Here is a 12,426-nt window from a genome sequence, read left to right on the forward strand (position 1 = left end):
GATGCTTTTATATTCCTGTTTTTCACCCACACCCACCCAAGGTCATGTAAAAAAAGTGGCAATTTAACTGTATATAATTCATCCCATTCTCCATACTTCCATTATTATATGTGGGTAATTTTGTGCAAAGGTCCCTTAAAAGTGTCACTGTAAGCTTTTGATCCCCGATTTTTTGAAGCAAAATGTCCCTCCAGAGTTTTCATTCATTATCAGAGTAAAATATCAGGTTTGGTTCGCAATGATGGTGTTCGGTTTCACTTGTCAGCTTCCAGGCTGCTTAAACCATCAGTTTCAAGAGAATTAAGTCTTGTTAGCATGGGTGACTGAAAGATATCAATAAGCGTACTGATATCTCATTTTGGCTGAAAATAAAGAAGGGGGATTACATGTGTCAATTGCACTGGAAGAGATCGTGCAACTGGCAGCATGAAGGAGACAAATTAATGTTTGGATGTAAAATGATGTCATAACTAAAGCACTCTTGAGTTAATGAGCGAACAGTATCTCCCGATGATCAGTCGGCTATCTTGCGCGGCTAAGCCCAATAACTCCTCCCATCCCTTTCTCCCTTCCATCTTAAGTAAAGTTATTAAAACAAGTTGACAAGTTGAGAAACAAAATGGATGTTGACATTTTTGAAAGAAGAAATGATGACCTGGCTCTATCTCGGGGGAGACCAGTTTGATTAGGACACCGTACAGTTTTCCCAATTCCATCAACAGACACGAGCGAGAGGCCGATTTCACAAAACTTCTGCAGTGCGTGAATTGGAAGTGAGCTGTTGGCAGTTGCAGCTAAAAGGTTGCAACGCAGAAACATCTTTAACAGTAAGTAAAGGCAACACAAAACTCACAGGCACAGTCTATTGAATTGGGCAGCATTTTCTTCTGCGTATTATCTTTGCTTATTTAATTCTCTCTGAAATGCCAATGAAAACAAACCAAGATATGAATTTGTACAAACACCATTGTGATTTATTGTACCCATTTCTGTTCTGCTCCAAATTAAAGTTGTGTTATGATGTGTGAAATACTCTGGCCTTTGAAATAAAGTGCAATTTAATGAAAAGAAGCAGAACATTGCACAGAAAAGATGTGTGTAATTTATTGCCCATGCAGGAAAGACATACACAAGGCATCTGCTAATATTATGAATATATTTTGCAGCTGCTAAGGCAATTTTCAATTCTATGTATTTATTCTAACGTATAAGTCATTCTAGCTAAAAACTGGCTTGATGATTTCAGTCAATTGCACATGACGGACATTTTAATTGAGATGTAAACTGACTGGCGAGCAATTTAATTTTGGTTATTGAAATTTTATTGAAATTCCTTGTTTATGAGTTGGAAGCTAGATTCCTCTAGATATTTGGTTTGGTTTGGCTGCTTTGATCCTCAATGGCTTTTACAGCTGTGACCATTATGACAAGTGCATGGTGAAGGTGGTTATTACTGAACCCAAGAATGCAATTTATCGTTCGAAAACCCTAAAACATGCAAGCCATCAGAGGCCACACATATGAAGTAAACTTCATTACTAGTTATAGCTGCAATAATTGAAAACATAAAGCGTGCATTTTCTCTTTAAAAAAAAAAATATATAATTACTGCATTCATCTTTCCTCCATTTCAATTTCCAGGCTACGTTTTATGATTGTCTACACCCCTAATTTTACCTCCGCCATTCTGTATGTTACCTTAACAGAGGAAGCGTTAATGGTTTGTATTATTTCAATCAAAATGAAGTCATATATATTTTTAAAGTAATTAATAATAATAATATTTGTGCAGTATTATACGACCTGAGGGTTGATGTAGGAATTAACATGGATATAAAACAATTCGATTTATACAAGCGATTTGATGTCTGATTTGGTCTTTATATTAGGATCGGCAGAGATTACGAAACAGTGGTTCATAATCAGATATAGTATTCGTTTTTCAACCTATTGAGGATGGCAATTAATCTCGCGTCTGATAGATATCCCCAAAATCATTTCATATCGAAAAGCTTTTTAAAAATAGCATATGCAGGAAAGAGCTGGTTTACACCGAATGCTGGAGTAACTCAGCGGGCAAAATTAAACCCATGTTCGCCTTCAAGATGACTTACTAAATGGCGAGGGCAAAGCAAGAACTAATGATTGGGTTCCGGAATTTTACGTGTGAAACTTTCAGTGCAAAATTAAATTGGGACGGCCTGCCTGCCTGCCTGCCTGATTATGGGCACGATTTTAAATAGTCCAAAGAAATACTGCACACAAAGGGCGAAGTCATATACCGGGAACTTGAACTAAATAAGATGGACAAGTTATACCGATTTAAAAAAAAAATTATACCTGAACCGCTGCCGTGATTTGGAAAGTACAAACTACAAATGAATCTTCTTTTTTTCCCCTGGACTTTGCTTATGAAAATATCTAATCGTCTCGCTTAATTCCCGAATAGTATTTCAAGGGATTCGTCGGATAATACCTGCATCTACGGCAACAAGATAAAGAATCTTCGCTAACAGCGTCTAAACGTCCCAGAAATATAAGTGTCCTTACCTGAATTTGCGCAAAAGGCCCTATTCTTCCTCTGATGTTTTCGTTTCGACCGGAATTTGGATCTCTGGTAGCACAATAAAAACAAGAACTGGTCATCCTAAGGATCATAGCATAACTGTGTCTTACCACGAAATAACCGGTGGCAACAAATCTTGCTCGCAATCCGCCCGTTTTCGCAATTGGGATGTTAAGCCATTGATGTTTGCTTTTACAAATCGAAGGTAGGATTTTAATATTTATTCAGGAAATTCTCGTGTACGTCGTTCTGCAGTTATTTTAGATCAACAAATACTAATAAACTCCAGCACGTTGCGTCTTTTGTTGTTGTTGTAAAGCAGCACCTGCAGTTCCTTGTTTCTTAACATACCCTGAGTAAGACGCAGACAGTTCTAGACGGTAATATTTCTATTACATCGACAAGCGAGCTATTTTCGGTGGAAGTAAATCTCTGAGGAATAGAGATGAAAATTTTAAACCGAGCTCCTCGTTATCGCGAAAGAGATTACATTCAGACTCCAACCATTTGTTTCATTGCGATTTTTTACATGTGTATTTGTGCCCCCCGCCCCCCTCCAAAAATGAATGCTTTTTTCTCTCGAGATAAAAATTCAAGGTCGCGAAAACTGAAAACAAAATCATAATCGTTGCGGGTGGAACAACCGAGCAGTCAATTCGTTCGCCCCGAGTTTCCCATTTAAGGAAGAGAGTTTGAATAAGAACGGCAGGGTAGCAATAACCCAGACTCATTTTTACCGTCTACGATTCATTTTCTTCAGACGGTTGCATACACTAATTGGCGGCACAGATCCTTGTACACCAAGGAGAAATGGCAGAAAGAGCAACAATTGTATTGGAGCTGTTTTGGTATCGCCACACGAGGAAGACGACACAATACACACACTCTGCCCTTGACTCTAAATACAAATCGATCTAACCAAATCTCCCTGTAAAATATGGACCATCAGCTTCCAATATTGTTCAACTAACCCATCATTTTACATGTTATTCATTCCAGAATTGGCGTCGAGGCAGAAACTGTACCTGGACGCTGACCTGAAAGCTGACATACACCAGATTTCATTATGTTATATTTTATCGTGAACCACACACACACACACATTTTTGAGAACACTTTTCTGAGAAGATTTGCTTTATCGGATCACGTCTCGAACATTTGACAACAGAGAACCCATGTAACACGTCCAATCGTTTAAAAAATGTAATCAAAAACTCCACACTAAACCTCAAAAAAATATTATGTTGTAAATTCAGCGACTGTATCCACGAACAAATGCACAATGATATTGCAATCAATGAAATTGTGTCTGATTCCGTCCAAGTGGTGTACGATTTCGTTTCCTTACTGCTATTAATCAGATTTAAGTACTACGTCTCCTCGGTCGCGTTATTGTTTGATAGTAATTGTTTGTGCAGTAAATATTTTAGTGCAATCCCTTAAAGAACAACGATACCCTCCTTATACGCCTGACAATTTTTTGGTGCCCCATCAGCGCGGTACCAACTCTAACCAAATTGCATCGTTGTTTATTGCTGGACTTTAACAATGCATGCGTTCAATGTCTCTAGGTGCGTCGTTATTTTAAAACATTGTACAGATACAACGGTTTTTTTCCCAAAATGAAAGTCTTCTCTTGTCATTCGTTTGTAAATTTAAATTCATATTAACTCGGCATCCTTTGTACATTTACAATTAAGCAGAGGTTTTTTTTTGCAACATACTGTGACCGATTTCTCTTTAATCGGAAGGACAAAACATGAAGAATAATAAGACCTGTTCTGCTTTAAAACAAAAACAACAACAAAATTACTGATAATATTCGGATTAATATAAACATATGAATTGTAACATTAAGGATTAAACGAGTCCTACTGACAACATATTAATAAAAAATAATACCAATCTATTATTTGTATATTATATGGTTCACGAGACATTTTTTGAATAACGTTACGGGGAATATGGACCATTATCGCTAACGTTTTGACCGCCAGGTACATATTCTCAGTGTTTCAAGAGCCTTGCTATATAACAGCAAATCGCGGATAAGCTATGATTTTATTAAAAGTATTGAAAACGAAATGACGATTTTATAAAGTCACTCTTGTTGTACTTGATTTCTGAAGCCGTGCCGAATAGAGATAAAAATCACCGAATGCGTGTTGCACCGAGAACGTGCAAAATAAATGCATTGGGGTGAAGTGACATCGACCACATATCTGAACGGCACATTCACCCGGGCTATATTGATAGAGAAATTTGTAACCGAATTCCTCAACACTGCGGAATTGTTTGTGTTAGTTTAAGAAATGAACAGGTCCTGCCTTCCTTTATGACCGACCAACATTCCTCTCTTGAAGCAGTCTAGGATGAAACTGGGCTAAATTCCAGTCGCCTAAATAAAACCCTTTCTTAGTTGGATGTGACTCAGATTATAATTATTCACTGTTTTGATTTTCCCCCCTGCTTCAATCTAAGGTGTTCTAAGCCTGAATTCTGCATTTTATTTCACATTTCTTAGTTTATTTTAGCTTTATTCCTTCCCCCTTTATAAATTCAACCACATGGCGATTTGTGCCAAGCGTCCCTGGTTGAGTCGAGGTCTGCAGCGAGCATCTATGATTGGAATTTGATTTATCTGGCGTGCAATGTTATTTTTTCGGTGGTCAAACCCCTGTCTCTCTCGCAGAATGGTATCAGTTCTACAATTCTGACTTTATCTTGGTCACGTTTGATCCTCAGTTAGACGACTTGCTCTGTAACCAATAACGCAAAGCAGGAAGTAACTGAGTTTTAACTCTTTAAATAAAAGGCGATAAAACAAACGCAAGGCACGATTTGCTCCCCTACTCTGCTTATCGCAGTCTAGTTAACCCTCGGGGAATATTATGATCGGACTTTCTGTTTGTGGCAACTCGAGAATTTCTGCCTGGTATATTTATGCTTTGAATATACTGCCCGATGCAGAAACTACCCGGAGTCTCCGCAGAACTACAGCCTGGAAACTAATCTCTTCAAAATATCTATTTCAATTGACAGTAAACAAAATATTTCTGCAAATGACTGGCATCTTAAAAAAAAAACTGCAATGAGACCCGAAGAGAAGTTAAAACAATGAGTTCGATATGCTTGTTTAATTTACATTCTCCAAAACACTGGATATTTGCATGACATGCTTCAGAAATGCGGGGATTTTTTTGTTCCTGCCGCGTTCGTGCACTGATTCATCTTAAATCTCAGAAATTGCATGACTAGAACAAACGCACGTGTTTCAACCCCCACCCCCCACCCCACCCCCACCTCACCTCTCTTTGTACATGTTTAGGAATAAACTCCGGACTCACCATTCATCTGAGTCTGTGGTGTATTGGTATCCTTGGTTCCACGTTAGTTGAAATAACATGAAAAGACATAAACCCCGTGTTATTGCGCGCAGGGTTTGGGGTTAGCGCGGAGCCGGGATTCGATCGGAGGGTTGGTTCAGCAGCTCCGGCCCGCCAGCTGTCTCCCTGCCTGCCATCTCTGACGTCAACCCTCCCCACCCACGGGACGTGGCTCGCTTCCCAGTCAGCAATGGTTCTGCGACGGAGGCGAGATGCCATGTTTTTGCAAGGGGCAGTGTTATAACCGAGAGAACGTGAGTTGGTGAACACCCTCCACGAGCTGCCTGCCTTCACAGGGCCGACCACCCTCCGTGGGTCGAACATTAAAAAAAACCCCAACAGCTTTAATGAATATTTCCACACTCCTCCCACATCCTTAATATTGCCGTTTGCACTCTTCCCTCTCCCTTTAATCCTGTTGAAATAATATTTCATTTGTTTTTGTTCGCCTTGTTTAAATCTAAACAGAAATGTTTTACCTTGAGCACTTGTTATACATCTGTGTCTCAACGAACACATCCACGCATTAACATGGGTAATTTCACCTTCGTGAAAAGGTCAAAGCTATTTTGATTGCATGCGTTCACAATATGCTCATCCGATGGGTTTCCGTGAAGTTCCAGCTTCCGCAGGGCGAGTTTGAACCACATTTGGTTTAAAATACATTATCTCCAGAGATGCTGGCTGTCCCGCTGAGTTGCTCCAGCATTTTGTGTCTATCTTTGACATATAATCTTTCAAGTGGGGCACTCTCGCTTCACGCATCACCAGGTAGAGATCTGACCCTATCCCTAGATTTTACCCGCCGCATGGATTCGATTGAGCCGCCGGGAGGTACAAGGTAGCGAGCGAGGTACATTTTCTCTCCCTTCCACCTGAGCTAAAACAGTGGGTAAACAAAAATGCTGGAGAAACTCAGTGGGTGCAGCAGCATCTATGGAGCGAAGGAGATAGGCAACGTTTCGGGCAGAAACCCTTCTTCAGCACCCGCTGAGTTTCTCCAGCATTTTTGTGTACCTTCGATTTTCCAGCATCTGCAGTTCCTTATAACAGTGGGATTGGAATGAGGATAAAGGCGGAAGGGACAAATTATAATTAAGTTTCATCCTGCAAGTTCCAGGGCAATCTTTCGGTTCTGCAATGAATCACTGTCGTATCCCTTAAAGTACCTTGTTGTGACTGATATGTTATAAAGACTGGATTGAGTTATTTTGCTCATATACGACAATCTGAAGAAGGGTCTCGACCCGAAACGTCCCCCGTTCCTTCTCTCCAGAGATGCTGCCGGTCCTGCTTAAACCAGCATCTGCAGTTCCTTCCTACTACAGTCGCCGTGTTTTTGCTTTCGTCTTTTATATATTTGCTGAATAAATTTGTTTAACGATATACCCTATGTCATTAACTTGTCTGAAGAAGGGTCTCGACCTGAAGTCGCCCATTCCTTCTGACCAAAGATGCTGCCTGTCCCGCTGAGTTACTCCAGCATGGAGTAACTCCAGCTTCGGTGTAAACCAGCATCTGCAATTCCTGCCCACTCATCTCTTTGACTTCTGAACGGGCTTCGCTGCAGATGCTGGGATCTTGAGCAAAACACAAAGTGTTGGAGGAACTCAGCGGGCCAGGCTGCATCCTCACTCTGAAGAAGGATCCCGACCTCAAACGTCGTCTGTCCATTTCCCTCCACAGATGCTGCCTGACTGCCGAGTTCCTCCAGTACTCTGTGCTTTGAATAGGTTTCCCGTGTGTTCAATTGCCACTTCGGGATGGACGGATGCACATCGATTTAACTTGTTAAAGTGACTGCATAAATCCAGCCTCAGATCCCAAATCCACCACAAACGCATTGTGCATGAAATTACATTCCAGCGCTATTTCCAGTATATTTAAAATCTCCCGCAGTGATTTTCCTGGACCTTCCGTACTCTTGCTATGCTTAACATTCTTATTTTTTTAATTGGTTAACGTTTCTACTTTAGCTCTCAAACAGAAAAAAAAACCGCACCGGCGAAGAGATGAAAAATTGTGCATATTTTGAAAAATCACATAGAGCTTCTTCACACTCTCCAGACGGTCAGAGGGTAATTTTTCACACGCTGCCTAATTTCTACTGTTGCTGAACCTTATACATATAAATATCCTCAAACTGAGATTGCAAATTAACAACAGCCTCGGTGACATTTCAATTCATTACAGCGCCGGTTCATTTCCATTATGCTTTTAAAAAATATGAAATAGACGATAGAACTAAGTTGGCATCTTGGGTTAATTCGCTTCTTTGAGTCAGAAACAAGAGTACATAATCTAGGCTGAGATTTAAGTATAGTTCAGAGGTAGGACTGGATTAAGCACAAGTGTTATTTTTCAAATAAGACTTTAAAGTCCGTTCTTGTCCGCTTTGTTGAGAGAATAGGAAAAAAATAAATGGCTCCATGGCTAACTATCTATCCATTGGAGACTCTAGGGCTATTGAAAACATAATAAGGATAGATTTCATGGTATGATCGATCTTTGGAATAAGAACACCATTCAAATATTATTTTGCTGCTTGCTCTGGAAGATGATTAGGATTAGCTGCGGAATTTGCTTGCAATTTAACAGCAATGGCCGTACCTTCGCGGTACCTCACTGGTATAAAGCACTCGACGACTCCCTGAAATACTGAAAAACATTTCATGAAATGAAAACCCATCTCTTTCCTTTTCCTATTAATTCAAGGTTTCAACATCAAAGAGATTAAGATGTGTGGTAAAACTTCCACACTCTCACTTTAAACCCATGCCTTCTCTAGACTTGGACTCAGTTCAGTTCAGTGTAGTTTCTTGTCGCGTGCAGCGAGATACAGTGTATTGAAAAGCTAAGACAACACGTGATTACAATCGATCAATTTACAGTATATAAGATACAGTATATGATAAGGGAATAAGGTTTAGTGCAAGGTAAAGCCAGCAAAGTCCCCAGCAGTCTCCCGAACTTGGGCAGAACATAAGACTGTGTCTATCTATCCTGTCTACCTCCCTCGTCGTTTTATAAACCTCCATACTTTGTATATTTTTACATGCTTGGCTAATAAATGAATTACAATACAATACAATAAGGTCACCCCTAAGCCTAATCCATTGCAGGGAAAACCACCTCTGCCTATCCCAGCTCTCCTCATAAATCAAGTCCAACAGTCCCATCAATATCCTTGCGAATCTTTTCTGCACCTTTTCCCAGCTTAATTACATCCTTCCTATTGTATGGGTACTGCACACAATATCCCAGGTGCAGTCTCACCAATGTTTCCTACAGATGTAAAACGTAAAGTCCTGACTCATGTACTCAATGCCAAGACCGATGAAAGCAAGCATGGCATTTGCTTTCTTCACCATCATGTCTACCTTGTGAAAACTTTGTTTTGCATCTAGGCAAATCATACTGTACATCAGTACATCAGGCACTGCAAAAGAGAAAATAAACAGGTTAAAAAAATGCAGATAAAAAAAGTGTCAGTGCTATAACGAGGTAGATTGGGAGATTGGAAAAATTAGTATGGGTTTGGGTTTAGATTATTGTCGCTTGCACTGAGGTGCAGTGAAAAGCTTTTGTTGCATGCTAACTAGTCAGCGGAACGACAATACATGATTATAATTGAGCCATCCACAGATACATGATAAAGGGAATAACGTGGAAAGACATTCTTGCCATAGAGGGAGTACAGAGAAGGTTCACCAGACTGATTCCAGGGATGTCAGGACTTTCATATGAAGAAGGACTGGATAGACTCGGCTTGTACTCGCTAGAATTTAGAAGATTGAGGGGGGATCTTATAGAAACTTACAAAATTCTTAAGGGGTTGGACAGGCTAGATGCAGGAAGATTGTTCCCGATGTTGGGGAAGTCCAGAACAAGGGGTCACAGTTTAAGGATAAAGGGGAAATCTTTTAGGACCGAGATGAGACATTTTTTTTTCACACAGAGAGTGAATTCTCTGCCACAGAAGGTAGTTGAGGCCAGTTCATTGGCTATATTTAAGAGGGAGTTAGATGTGGCCCTTGTGGCTAAAGGGATCAGGGGGTATGGAGAGAAGGCAGGTACAGGATACTGAGTGGGATGATCAGCCATGATCATATTGAATGGTGGTGCAGGTTTGAAGGGCCGAATGGCCTACTCCTGCACCTATTTTCTACGTTTCTATGTTTCTAATAAAGTTTTTTGCAAGATAAAGTCCACCAAAGTCCAATCAAAGATAGTTCAAGAGTCTCCAATGGGGTAGATAGTAGCTTAGGATTGCTCTCTAGTTCTTGGTAGCATGGTTCAGTTGATTGATAGCAGTGGTGTCAAGGGCTATGGGGAGAAGGCAGGAGAATGGGGATGAGAGGGTAATATAGATCAGCCATGCTTGAATGGTGGAGTAGACTCGATGGGCCGAATGGCCTACTTCTGCTCCTATGACATGAACTTATGAACATACCTGTATGCCTCATCAGGGAACTAATTTACCTGTACCCCTAGTTCTCTCAAAATATGCAAAAAGCCAACATCGGAATTTTTCTGAAATCTTGGAGAATTGTTGACCTGGAGGAAGAATCAGAAATAGTGAGCACAGTGATTTGGGTGAACATTTTGAAACAGACTCATTAGCAGAGAAGCTTATGTAGGAAGGAACTGCAGATGTTGGTTTATACCGAAGATAGACACAAAGTGCTGGAGTAACTCCGTCATTACTTGTTCTGGTCATTTCTTACCTCTAGTCCCTCTCCCCCCCCTCCCTCCCCCCCCCTCCCCCCCCCCTCTACTTTCAGTCTGAAGAAGGGTTCCGACCTGAAACGTCACCCATTCTTTTTCTCCAGAGATGCTGCCTGACCCGCTGAGTTACTCCAGCATTTAGTATCTACAGTATCTTCAGATTATGTGCATGTTGTGAATGAGTGAACCGGACTCGATCTGCACTTCGACATGGGGAGCAAATTTCAACAGGAATGGATTCATTGGTAGGGAATGGAGTTAGTTGCATGATGCAAAGGCAATTGCTATTTTTTTCCCCAAGTACTTTGGAGGAAATGTCCCTAGAGGAAATTTCCCCATTGCATCTATTGCACTTGAGTTTGACTTGATTGTATTTATGTACAGTGTAACTGTTTGGTATGTAGGAACAAATTGCAGATGTTGGTTTGCATTGAACATAGACACAAATAATTGGAGAACCCAGAGGGTCAGGCAGTATCTCTGGAGAAAATAAATGGGTGACGTTTCAGGTCGAGACCCTTCTTCAGATTGAGAGTCAGGGGAGAGGGGACCAAGAGATATGTAAAGATCGGATAGCATGCAAAGCAAAACTTTTCATTGTACCTCAGTACCTATGATGATAATAAACTTAAACCTAAACCTTACGCAAAGAGTGCAACAAATGGTAGTCCATGGAAGAGTTAGAAGAGGTGATGACTGTAGTCATAGAGCTGTGTGCTGCAACCAGTAGAGGTTTTGAATGTCATTGCCACCGATCATTGTTGATGAAAAATAAAAGTTTTGGTTTGCTGGTGAGGGACTGGTGACGTGCAGGATAAATCTTTGGGCAAAACTCAGTTGTCATTTGTGCAAACGCAAGAAAGTGGGAATGTGATGAGCATATAGATGGCTAATGGCACTGATGTGAATGGAACTAGTTTAGGGAAGTCTAACCCAGGTGGGCAATGGCTGAAATGAATGAAGAGGCATGTTGAAATGAATAAAGAGGGATGGAGCTTCACTGTCATATCAACGTGGAAGCCAAGAGTCAGGAGGGTCATGAGAGTTTTATTGTCACATGTCCTGAAACGGAGCAATGAAATTCTTACTTGCAGCAGCACAACAGATATGTGAACTTGTGTAACCGTAGTAGAAACATAGAAACATAGAAAATAGGTGCAGGAGTAGGCCATTCAGCCCTTGGAGCCTGCACCGCCATTCAATATGATCATGGCTGATCATCCAACTCAGTATCCCATCCCTGCCTTCTCTCCATACCCCCTGATCCCTTTAGCCACAAGGGCCACATCTAACTCCCTCTTAAATATAGCCAATGAACTGGCCTCAACTACCTTCTGTGGCAGAGAATTCCACAGATTCACCACTCTTTGTGAAAAAATGACTTTCTCATCTCGGTCCTAAAAGATTTCCCCTTTATCCTTAAACTGTGACCCCTTGTTCTGGACTTCCCCAACATCGGGAATAATCTTCCTGCATCTAGCCTGTCCAACCCCTTAAGAAGTACCTTGGAAAACCCATAATTAACAGCAACAAAGCTCAGTATATATATATATATATAATATATATTATATAATATAAAACAAACAGACAAATAAATAGACAATAATAGTGCAAAAATAATGTCCCCAAGTCTATGTTGTTTGGAGACTATTTGGAGGTTGTGGTGTTTAATAGCTGACGGCTGTAGGGAAGAAGCTGTTCCTGAACCTGGACGTTATGGTTTTCAGGCTCCTGTTCCTTCTTCCC

General features: G+C 40.6%; 1 protein-coding gene across 1 annotated transcript in view; it reads right to left on the reverse strand.

The window, feature by feature from the left end:
* pitx1 (paired like homeodomain 1) overlaps positions 1-6,101 on the reverse strand; it is a 58,809-nt gene extending 52,708 nt beyond the window's left edge. Inside the window, exons 1-2 of the mRNA XM_033029326.1 lie at positions 5,914-6,101; positions 2,551-2,614 (exon numbers count right to left, since the gene is read on the reverse strand). The gene's annotated coding sequence lies outside the window, so the exon portion shown is untranslated. The remainder of the gene's footprint in view (positions 1-2,550; positions 2,615-5,913) is intronic.
* Between the last annotated feature and the right edge of the window lie 6,325 nt (positions 6,102-12,426).

Source organism: Amblyraja radiata, chromosome 11 (genome assembly GCF_010909765.2).
Source record: "Amblyraja radiata isolate CabotCenter1 chromosome 11, sAmbRad1.1.pri, whole genome shotgun sequence".
In the NCBI taxonomy this organism is placed as follows: domain Eukaryota; kingdom Metazoa; phylum Chordata; class Chondrichthyes; order Rajiformes; family Rajidae; genus Amblyraja; species Amblyraja radiata.